The sequence below is a fragment of the Amphiprion ocellaris genome, chromosome 15, assembly GCF_022539595.1.
Source record: "Amphiprion ocellaris isolate individual 3 ecotype Okinawa chromosome 15, ASM2253959v1, whole genome shotgun sequence".
In the NCBI taxonomy this organism is placed as follows: domain Eukaryota; kingdom Metazoa; phylum Chordata; class Actinopteri; family Pomacentridae; genus Amphiprion; species Amphiprion ocellaris.
Window position 1 is genome coordinate 32,865,919 of NC_072780.1, and position 12,409 is coordinate 32,878,327.

The 12,409-nt window shown below is 37.4% G+C and overlaps 1 long non-coding RNA gene across 1 annotated transcript; it reads left to right on the top strand.

The window, feature by feature from the left end:
* The first annotated feature begins 3,953 nt into the window (after positions 1-3,953).
* Positions 3,954-6,647, top strand: LOC129350630 (uncharacterized). Its single transcript, XR_008604100.1, has 2 exons — positions 3,954-4,433; positions 6,143-6,647. It is a non-coding gene; the product is annotated as an uncharacterized LOC129350630 (long non-coding RNA).
* The last annotated feature ends 5,762 nt before the right edge of the window (positions 6,648-12,409 follow it).

Sequence of the window (12,409 nt, forward strand, 5' to 3'; positions counted from 1 at the left end):
AATAATAAGGTAAAAAAAAAAAAAAAAAAAAAGATACAGGAGTCATGTATTTAAATATTTGTGCTTTTATTCAGTTTGACTATCCATTTTGCGCAAGACAACAAAGTTATACAAGTTATATATTTTATATTTATGCATATTATATTTAATTTGTCTATATATATAAATGTTATAAACAAGCACTGATATCTTCAAATGAGAGGCTGAGAAAATCACAATTCAAATTCTTCTAATTATTATTGTATTTATACTGCAATAGTCCAAAATTATGTGAAAATGCATGTACGTAGTTTCAGTGAAATAACATAACCTCTGTCTCATTGCCTCTAGAAACAGGAAACACACTGCAACTCACTGACAGTAAAATAATACATCTCTCTGATGCACTTTGCCCACGACAACAGAAACATACAGAAACAAAAGAAGCCTGGCAGACTTTATCCTCTCAGCAGCTGTGTGGTTAACTAGCGGCTAGAACTGATGACAGGTGTGTGTTAGAGTCAGACACACACACACAGGATGCTCACTTCATCAGTCATCTTGCAAAAATACACCGTACATAAACGAATCCCGCTGCAGAACCTCCTCTCCATCAGGACCATCAGTTGTTGATGTCCTCCCTCGGGTCTCCGGTTTCTAGACTAGCGGCGCTAGCGCAGAGCTACAGGGAACATCTGGACCCCTCAGAGCAGCGAGGGACGTCTACGTAGATCACGTGACCGACCGACGGTAGATCTGAATTATTTTTAGTTTAGTTTTATTTATTATTTTGGTCCTCAGAGACTTTTACACACACACACACACACACACACACACACTTACAAATAAAAACACTAAACTAAATAAAATTTTAAAAACAACTCTGACAAAAGGGCACTTTGGGCATCAAGGGGCAAAGGGGCAGGTGCTTCAGCCCCCCCACACCCACCACCCCCTGCACGTTCCTGCTCCAAAACCCTACAATGCAGTGTCTATCAAAAGCCTTCTTGGGAAAGTTTGCTTTTCAACACTGCATTATGGTCAATTTAATGTGGCTTTTTGGACAAGAATTTACAAAAAAAGACTCTTTCATGTCAAAGTGAAGACAGATTTCTACAAAATAATGTCAATTAATTAAAATAATGTCGATCACTTACAAGTATAAAGTACTGTATAAGAGTATATATTGGTACTAGACATCAACACTTAGTAAATGGATGATCTGAGACCAGTGAATGCGTCTCAGTGATTGTAGAATATAGACTCCTGGATCTGGAAGGTCCAGTCTCTGGTGGATCAGAACTCCTGCATAGAACTACACCATGAAGACTAAAGAACCAAGAAACTCTGAGGAAAGGTTGAAAAGCATCAGTCAGGACAATACAAGAACATTTAAAGTTCCTGAAGATCTCATGGAGTCCAGTTAAATCCATCATTAAGAAATGGAAGGAAGATGGAACATGAATAAATCTGACTAGAGCAGGACGTCCTCAAGACCTGAGAGACTAGAGAGGGAGGCCACCAAGACTCCTATGACTCCTCTGAAGGAGAAAGAGACTAGAGAGGGAGGCCACCAAGACTCCTATGACTCCTCTGAAGGAGAAAGAGACTAGAGAGGGAGGCCACCAAGACTCCTATGACTCCTCTGAAGGAGAAAGACTAGAGAGGGAGGCCACCAAGACTCCTATGACTCCTCTGAAGGAGAAAGAGACTAGAGAGGGAGGCCACCAAGACTCCTATGACTCCTCTGAAGGAGAAAGAGACGAGTGAGGGAGGCCACCAAGACTCCTATGACTCCTCTGAAGGAGAAAGAGACTAGTGAGGGAGGCCACCAAGACTCCTATGACTCCTCTGAAGGAGAAAGAGACTAGTGAGGGAGGCCACCAAGACTCCTATGACTCCTCTGAAGGAGAAAGAGACTAGTGAGGGAGGCCACCAAGACTCCTATGACTCATCTGAAGGAGAAACAGACTAGAGAGGGAGGCCACCAAGACTCCTATGACTCCTCTGACGGAGTTAAAGAAAGACATGAGTGAGGGAGGCCACTAAACCCCCTTTTCCATAGGGCTGGTTCAGGTTCGAAGTTGGAGCCAGTGCCCGACTTGGCACCAGTTTTTTGTTTTTCCATAAGCGGAGCTCCAGGCTCCAGAAACTGGAGCGTCCACGCCTAGACTTTTTCAAGCTAGTAAAAAACAATAACCGTGGCTAGCAGCTAGCCTAGCTGCACTTCACTTTGAACTACGGTAGATTGAGTCGCTAAACTGCAAGTTTCACAAGACATAAATCTGCTAAATAATAGTTGTGCCGATACTTAAAGCATGCAGGTCTACAGCTTTAATCACCTCGACATTAAACTGGATTTTCCTCGCCGTTCTCTTCTACCTCATACACTCTTCACTTCTCTCTTTCTCCAACTTCACTCTCATGTTGCGCCGTTTTTCCCACACTCACCAACAAAGTCAGTTCTGATTGGCTAAGAGTGCAGCTTTACTGAAAACCCTATTGGCCATACATATTGTAAATAGTTATAATAATAATTTAATTATCTATTTTATATATATATATATATATATATATATATATATATATATATATATATATATATATATATATATATATATATATACACACAGTATATAGACACACTCTAAGAAATTTCCCTGTAAATTCACAGTAAAGATCTGGCAACAAAAGTTGCCAGCAGAGCAGTTATTCTACAGTAAACCTACCGTATCCTACAACAACAGTTTATTACTGTAAAAATATTACACTATTATGATGTTTAGAGTTTATACTTACAGTATATTACTGTCAGTATTTTGGTGCCATTATACTGTTATTTTACTGTTTGTACTGTAATCTTCGTAAACAGTTTATTACTGTAAAATTGATATCAGAGAATGTGATGATATGAAATGATGACATTGCTGAAAACTAATGATTTAAAAATGTCACATCTCAAAATGAAAGCCCCAGGAAATAGTACAGCATAGAAATGGATCAGACAAGAGACGACTTTTCAACATTAAGCTTTTCTTAAAACCAATTCTGTATCAAACATATTTCAAAAACTGACTTATTTAACCCATTAAATTTTAGTAACATACAATCATGAGTCTTTTTCTAAGGGTGACTACATGAGGATTTACAGTAGATGTCTTTTTCTGGAGCAGCTTCCTGACCTCTGGAACATCACCTTCTCCTGGCTGCCTTTGTTCCCCTCTCAGGGTTGATACCAAGGAAACGCCTACAATGAAATGACATTAAGATACGATTAAGAATGATATTAAGCAAAACAGAGGCTTCCACTTATAACAGCTGTTTAGTTCAATACACATTTAAAGCTAATTTTTGCAGCCGTTTGCAAAACAAGCAAATTTACTTTTCCTAAGTGGAAAGAAAAGTAACATGACATCCTACAAACTTTTTTTAAAACTTGAAATACATGGAGGACTAAAAGTGCCAAAATTAAATAAATAAATACATCATTAAATAATTAATTAAATCTGTCATTAATTAATTAAATTGGAATTAAATATGTCATTAATTAATTACAATTGGAATTAAATACATAAATGTGTTATTAAATATGTCATTACTTCATTGAAATAGCAATTCATTTTAGGTTAAAAAAAACATTATTATTTCACTAATTAATTATTTCATGGTCCTTGTGTTGCAGTGGATCATGAATTTATTTTATCTGTCAACCTCACCCGTCAAAGTCGGTGGGCGGATCCTAACACCTGATTGGTTACCCTGCACATCAAGTCTGGGCGGATCCTAACACCTGATTGGTTACCCTGCACACCAAGTCTGGGCGGATCCTAACACCTGATTGGTTACCCTGCACATCAAGTCTGGGCGGATCCTAACACCTGATTGGTTATCCTGCACATCAAGTCAAGGCAAATCGATTCCAGGTAATGATTGATGCAGAGCTTGTGAACACATTCCGATACACTGGGTGGCGCTATTCACCTCTACGTTGGTTTGGATTAAACAAAACTTTATTGGCAACAGCTAAAGACTCGGTCCTCTACCCCAAATGTTGATACAGCGGTGCGAGACAAAATTTCCTTTAGCGTTTCCTTTAGCACCTACTCGGCACGGCACGGCTCGTCACTACTGTACTGGACTCGGCTCGTCTCGGTTTAGTTGTTTTTCCATCACATTGAGTTCCACCTCATCGTGGGTGGAGTCGTCATAGCACGGCGGACCGAAGGTCCTTCGCCGTCATTTGTGTGCGACACAAACGCAACACAACAATAGACATGGAGGCGATGGTTCACCTGCTGCTCGGTCTGTGGCTTTCTGTCAGATTCAAAGTCATAGAAGAGTCGGAGAAAGCTGAGAGCAGCGAGTGGAAACACTGAGGAGACACACAGGAGAGTTTGGGAGGAGATACAGCAGCATCAAGCTGAAGACAAGAGGATACGAACTATGATATGAGGGTAAGCTAATGCTAGTTCGCTAGCTATCGTATATTAGTCCTGTGAACGACCCTTTAATGGCTGCAGTTTATCGCTATTAGGTATTAAAATATGTAAGTTAGGTAGAGTTGGCAAGATATTCACAGATTCGGACTTCCGGCATCAATAACTCATGAGATATACGTTGTAAAATCATAAACAATGCCTCTTTCCCATCGTTGTAAGCTAGACAATGTACTACAAGGCCAGTTTTATCAAAAGTCGCTGTCTTTAAAGCTACAGAAATAACACTGATGTCTATGAGCAGCTGGCTGTGCAACGAGTGAACAGGGACCGTCTGCAAATAGCAAAACCACTGCAACAGCGAAGAGAGACAAATATTACATTACTTAGCTTTTATACACTGTAGTGTCACCAAATTTACTGCAGCCATCAGTTGTCTCCTGCTGGTCATACTACAACTCTTGGTTTGATACTAAATTCAAAATCTGAATTTTAAGGAATTTTTTTCTTATTTTCTTATTATTTTATTAGTAATAAAATTCAGTAACTTCCCTCTTATGTACTGCAGAAAGATTACACTCTGTCTAACTCAGTTGGCTCCTGTTGATCATACTAGAACTCTTGGTTTGATATTTAACTATTTTTCATGATTTTAAGGATTTTTTTAATTAGTATTGAAATTGTTATATATCTCAAATATTTTTTGTTGTAACAGATAAAAGTGCTTATCCATTTTTTTTTGGTAGATTGTGGAACATTAATAACCAAAAGTAACTGAATTTTAATGATTTGGGTTGTTTATTACCATGTGAAGATGTGCACACTATTTAGTGTGCATGCTTGTGTGTGAAGTTTAAGGATTATGAGTAAATTAGCTTTGACGGCTCTTCTCTTGATGTATGTGGAGCTATATTTTTAGATCCACAGTGCACCTGTTTGTCCAAATACATGATACTGAATAGTAATGGAACTTGGACTCCTCATCAAAGAGAGGATCAGATAACATCAATATACCAAACTAAACTGTTTAGACTGTCTCCTCAAGTACTGAGGTGAAGTTATTGAATTATTCCTAATAAAAATAATATTAAAATAATAAAATTCATTAAAATTATGAAAAAATGTTTTTATATCAAACCAAGAGTTGTAGTATGACCAGTAGGAGTCAGTTGATGGCTCCAGTGATTTTAGTGACAATACAATGTATAAGAGTGAAGTTATTGAATTTTATTACCAATAAAAATTCCTTAAAATTCTGATTTTTTATTTATTACCAAACCAAAAAACATCATAGTATAGCATGTCACTCTAAAAACGTCATAGTATAGCATGTCGCTCTAAAAACGTCATAGTTTCGCCTTTAGTCCACAAAACGTTGTTCTGTCCCGGCTGTCTGAAGTAGGTGAGGAGCAACACAAAAACAGTCCAAACGCTGGTTTCCAGAGGTTTAGACAAGTATTTATTTGAAAGACTAAGTTTACAACAACACAACATGTGAGGGGGTTAAAAGCAAATGGGTGTTAGTAAAATAAAAATAAATAAACAGAACTAAAAGTGAACTTCATGTTGACATTGATGGACATTCCAACCAGGAACAAAGTAAAAGATAATCAATAGGAAAAATAACTCTTCCTGTTCACCTCTTAAAACCCAAAAACACACCTCAGTAGCACCCTAAACTAAAACTACCAATGGGTTCCCTGTTTTCCTTTCTGAACAATTCAAAGGTCCCTCTCTATCTCCCCACACATCCACCAACCACTGGAACACATCTCCAAAGTTCTGCTGGGCCAGCTCAGCTTCCCCTCAGAAGAAGTGCTGCCACCTGCCAGATGAAGGAGCCTTTTGAGAGGCAGCTGGCATCGTGATTGGACTGAACTTTGGTCTGTTCCAATCCAGCTTCAGCTCCAGAGACGGCAGGCGGGACGAGTCAACGGAGGCCTGGTGGATGAAGGCATGCAGCTGAGTACAATCCAGAAAACAACAGAGGAGGAGTGCAGCGGCCCAGAGCCAGAACAAACAGAGTAGCATCGTATGTCTCTTAGAAAACATCATAGTATAACCTTTGGTATGAAAAAACGGCATCATATACATCGTATATTGTACAAATAACAAGTCAAAGGAAAGAGACATACATTGTAGAATTGTAGTAATTGTGGGCTGACTGATTTACTGATTATCAGTATCTTATTTTTTACTGATTTACGGTAATAAATACATTTAAAAATGGCACTACTTTGGCTCTGAACCTTTATCTACCTGTGGTCGCTCTGTCTTCTGGAGTGATTTGATTGGTTATACGTCACGAATAAAACTCCTTTAACTTAACATCTGTAAACAAAACAAAAACGTATCAACAAAGTTTTCTGTTAGAGTTTGTGTTCTTCTAAGTTTAACTCCAAGATTTTAAATACTTTCATTTACTGCAAATGAATATCTACTCCAAATGTCTCACTAATAATCATTATCAGCCTTAAAAACCCACAAAACACCCCTCTATACTCGACCACACTTAGTACAGTCCGGTTCCCCCTTCTATAAACCTGCTTGGAATCTTCCACTTCCTGTTTGTCAAAGTGGCCTTCTACCTGGACAGGTTTTGTTGGAGCTCATGCAACAAACATTTTGGGTAACTGCACTTTAATATGGATGGATGACACTGAATTAGAGTCTGTTTTAATGAGACTGAGTTAAGATGTGTAGCTCTGTCATTAAATAGGAAATTATTTCTCAGAATTCACAGAGAAAAGTCTGAAATGTTTGCTCGGTTAGCGTCCCACATGTTCTTTGGCTCAGCTAAAGCTAACTCTCTCCAACTTGTGGATCTCTTGAGTTGCTTGTTGTTAAAATATCTTGCTAGAGGTGCTGAAGCTCAGAAAGTCTGAGATGTTTGTTCAAAATAAGCTCATTCTAAAGTCTGATCTGAACTGTCCTCTTTTGTTTGAACTTTCCCTAAACTTAGGAGTTAATGACAGAGCAGCACATCCAGACTCAGTCTCATTTATGTAGAGATTAAACTTCAGTGTCATTCATTGATGTTAAAGTGCAGTTTTTCAAATGTTTCTTGCACATGCTCCCGACCAAACCAGTCCAGGTGGAAGACGATGTGAAGAGAAAGCTCCAGAGGATGAATATCACACATTTACGTTGGAAATAAATGTCCTTTAATTAGACATTGTCATGCAAAAGTTGGATTTCCCTTTAATGATGTTCAAATCTTTGTTGAGTGTTTTGTTGATGTTGGTTTCTAAATGTTTTCTGACACTCGGCCCCAAAGATTAAAACCTTTTACGGCTCACAAGCTGCAACAATTCACACATTATCAACTATCTTTCTGACTAAACTAAGATAAAAAGTGAAAAACTGCCTGATTCCTGCATCATGAATGTAAATCTTTTTGTTTTTATGAAAGTAAACTGAACATATTTGGGTTTGACATTTTATAAACCAAAACAAGAAATGAATTAGTGGAGAAAACACTCAACAGATTAATGGTCAAATAAAATATGTTTTCCAACATATATGGCTGAATTACTCCAACATTACAAGATACATACAGTTTTAATTCAATTTTATTTATATAATGCCAGTTACAGGTCAAATTGTCTCAAGACACTTTATTTTTATATTTTTTTTGTCATATTTAAAATATGACAAAGTAAGAAATTTAAACCTCTTGACTAATCCGATTTATTACTTGGTTTTTAAGAGACTAATCGACAATTAAAATAACTTTCTAAACTAAAACTAGTAAACATGAGGTCAAATAGAAGGAACAGTTTTAAATACTGCAGTCCCACGACGACAACAATAAAGTTTGTCAACAAAAACTAAATCTGCTGGTGGATTCCGATAAAGTCCTAATAAATGATAAAGTGTGATACTAAAGGTTTGTGGTGCTAAAAATGTCAAAGTAAAGATATCAAGTAGAACATCTGGATGGAGGTTGATAAAAGTTGACCTCCCTTCATTTCTCTGGAGCGACTCCATGGATTTTATGGATGGTGGTTAAAGACCTGCTCTTCTAGTCGTCTTCCTTCTAGTCGCTGTAAAAAGTCAGTCCATCCTGGCCGACTTCAACATCTCTTCATGACAACTTGTTCTGCCTCCGACCTGGTGGAAACTCCAGAAACTCGGGAAAACCTGTGGAGACTCGAAGAACTCGTGGAGACTCGAAGAACTCGTCGGGCGGGGGAAGGTGTGGTGGGTGGTGAGGGGAGGTGGGGGAGTAGAGGGGGGAGGCCGCCACCCACCTCCCCGCCTACTCTCCGCCCTGACTCCACCCAGACTCCGCCTTGGCTCCACCCATGTGGTCACTTGAGGAACTACGATGCCAAAGGGACGACGAATTTATTTCTTTGTATCTGATCTGTAGCTCAGTGAGTTAAGGATTTGCCTATGGAGCTGCAGGTCGCTGGTTCAAGACCAGACACTTCTTAAATTTTCTCAAAATTCTGACAAAGACAAAGAAAGAAAACTGCCGGTGGCTGGTCTTGAACCTGCGACCTTCCACTTGGTAGTTCTCTTCTTATCCTCCTGAGCTATTCACTCAGATACTAATTCTTCTTTTTTTTGCGCATTTATCATCTATTTTTTGTCGTTTTCGAGTTTTTTTTTAACTCGAGTCTCGACTCGACCGTTTTTCTCAGGAGGTTGGACTTCAGCCTTGGTGCTGGAGGGTTGAACCCTCAGTTCCAAGACTTTCCAAAGCCTCCACACCTCCCGAGTCCTCAGGACCTGAGCTTTCAGACAGTCTGAGGGCTGAAATTTTCTAAGTCCCACAGTAGATCTCTGTTAGTTTGAACCTTCAGACAGTCTGAGGACTGATATCTTCTGAGTTCCTGAGTAGTTCTCTGTTAGTTTGAACCTTCAGACAGTCCAAGGACTGATATCTTCTGAGTTCCTGAGTAGTTCTCTGTTAGTTTGAACCTTCAGACAGTCTGAGGACTGAAATTTTAGAAGTTTCTCAGTACTTCTCTGTTAGTTTGAACTTTCTGGTTAACAGAAGCCTTAAAACTTGTGACCATGAGTCTTGATTTCACATTTAGACTATCCATCTGAGTTCTTCTCAGACCTTCACCTGTGGGTTCTTTAGAAATCCTCAACAAACTTTGATTCTCTTCACTGAACAGTAAAGTTTGTGGAGATCAGAAGGTAACATTAATTTCATCCATGCCTTCAACTACTAGTAGACTTTATCTGGAAAGCAGTTTTCTGAAATGAGTTCTTAGTAAATCTGTCCACAATCAAACCAAGAACATAGAAAGAGGAAATGTTTGAAGAAACAACTTGATGTTTTCATTTCAGACTAGAAAACGCTTGAAGACCTTTATCTGTTTTTGCTCTTTTGATCGTTTTATTGTCTCTTCTGTTTAATTTGATCTTCTAAAGTTTAACTGGTGTCTTTTCAAATGTTTTGTCTTTAGTTGGATTCTTCTTAAATGTTTAGTTTTGCTATTTTCTCACCTTTTAGTCTTTTCTAATGTCTGATTTGATTTCCAAATGTTTTGTCTTTTTAATGTTTAATTGTTTTTTCAAATGTTTTATTGGCTTGTTTGAAAAATTTTCTTTTCTTTCCCAATGTTTAATTTTTTGATTAAATCTTTAAGGTTTTTCTTTTCAAATGTTTTACCACCTTTTATGTTTAATTTTCTCTTTAAATGCTTCATTGTATTTTGTTTAATTCCTATTTAAAGTTTTATTGTCTATAAGATTTAATTTTCTAATTAAACATTTAATTTTTTAATTAAATGTTTTGTCTATTTAAAGGTTTAGTAATCTAATTAAATGTTTTGTATTTTTAAACTTTTTTAATATTCTTCTTGTTTAATTGTATTTTTTAAAATGTTTAATTATCTAAAATATTTCATCTTTAATGTTTAATATTTTTGATTAAAAAATGTAGTTTAATTTCATAACTACATGTTTTGTATCTTCTGTTTATCTAATTAAATATTTTGTCTGTTTAATATAATTTAATTGTATTTAATGTTTAATTTTCTTTTTAAAAGTTTTATTGTATGAAATGTTTTTCCTTTGATTTAATTGCTTTTTTAAATGTAGTTTATTTCTTTAATCTTTTTTTCTGTCAAGATTTTAACCTCAACCTTAAAAATTAAATAAACCCTTAAATCACAATGAAAATACTTCTGTTGTCATAATCATGAGTTAGTCAATTATTCAGTTTATCAATTCAACTTTATTTGTTTAGCACCTTTCACACAGATGACAAAACTAAACAAGCAAACAGAAAAAAATGCTAAAACTATGATAAAAACTCAACATTTTTTAAAAAAAAAACATTTAACATGGTAATAAAATCTGTTGTGTCCAGGGGATGGAGGGAGTTTATTGAAGTCTTCTTGGGCTCACATGGGAAATCATTTAATATATAAACTTGATATTCAGTCTAAGGAAACTGCAGAGCGACAGAAGAACCAACAATGTCTCCTGTTTTCTCCTTTAATGAGTCGACTCTTCTTGTGCTTTCAGACCAAAGAACTACAGACTCTTCACAACCTGCTCAAACTCTTGGTACAGGACCTCACCACACGGGTCAAGAAGGTTTCTGTCTCATTTCTACTCTGAAGCTCACCTTCTCCTGCTCAAACTGCTGACAAATGTTTCTGCTGCTCTAAAGTCTGGTCTCCAGAACTTCCTAAAAACTCTCAAAGTCTCTTCTGCTGCAGGTTGCTTTGTAGAACTGTTCCAGAAAACCTCACTAAACCACATGGAGGGGCCTCAAGATAGTCGTCCAAATGAAACCATACAAAAACCAAACTAGCACAACCCAAACGCTAAAGTCTCCTGCAGCCTACCAGAGAAGCTCTGAGAACAGAGAATCAGGACAGGAACTCTTACCTTCTGGACAACCAACGCTGGTTCTCAAACAAGAATACAGAATGTGTCTGACCAAAAACCTCTGAAGACTCACTACAGCCAAGATAAAGACACAACTCAGCTGCACCAAATCCACTAATCACTGCACACATTAGTACCATGTGTTAACTGTGGCTAAAGAACCACATTTACCAAGACAACTATCCAGTACAAAGCCCTAAAACACACCAAGAAACACATTAAAGACGATTTTACTGCTGGAAGCTGCAAGCCAACGCCTAAAGAACGAACTAAAGCAACGGAACCAAACCCAGTTCACTGGTGAAGAGAAACAGAGGAAATGTTTGTCTGCAGCTAAACAAAGCAGGAAGACACTGAGCTGCTCAGGTGTTCCTGATAACACCAAGCAGCCACCTGGACAGCCAATAGGAACACAGCTTCCTGGAAGTCCAGAGGGCGGGGTTAGTGAAGGAAATTTAGTTTAAAGTTGAAGCAGAAAGTTAATAAAGAAAGTTGAAAACCACCTTCTGATCCCTGAAATCTCTGAGTTTTCACACAAAGAACACCTGAACATGTCAAACTGGTTCCATAGTAGAACCATCATTGTAAAAACATCATAGTATGGTGTGTTGCTCAAAAAACATTAGGACCCAGCTGTCTAGGGAGGAGCAACACAAAAACAGGACAAACACTGGTTTCCAGGGGGTTAGGAGGCTATTTATTTGAAAGAGGAAGTGTACAACAACACAACATGTGAGCAGAAAAATCACAAAGTCTGTCTTTAGTTCAGCTGAAAATATTAGTTTTTGTCTTTTTTATTGACCAAACTTTTGAGGAAGTAGATGAAGAATAATTAAAGCTCTCATGTAGAAGTCCAACTTATTTTGGATCCTTGTGGAGAGTTTAATCTTAGAGTTTTAAAGCTGTTGAGTTTTTAGAGTCACACGGATTGTTTTGACATTTAATAACCGAGTCCTGAAATAAAATTACAGTTGTGGATTTCTGTCATTTAGTCTGTCATTTAGGTTTTCTTTGAAAAAAAAATCATCATGAATTTTGGTGCAAAAAAACGCCTTACTATACTATGTCAAGAAAAAAAAGCGATTTTTCAACATGTAAAAACGTGCCATATGATGAAATAATGTAAAGGAGGC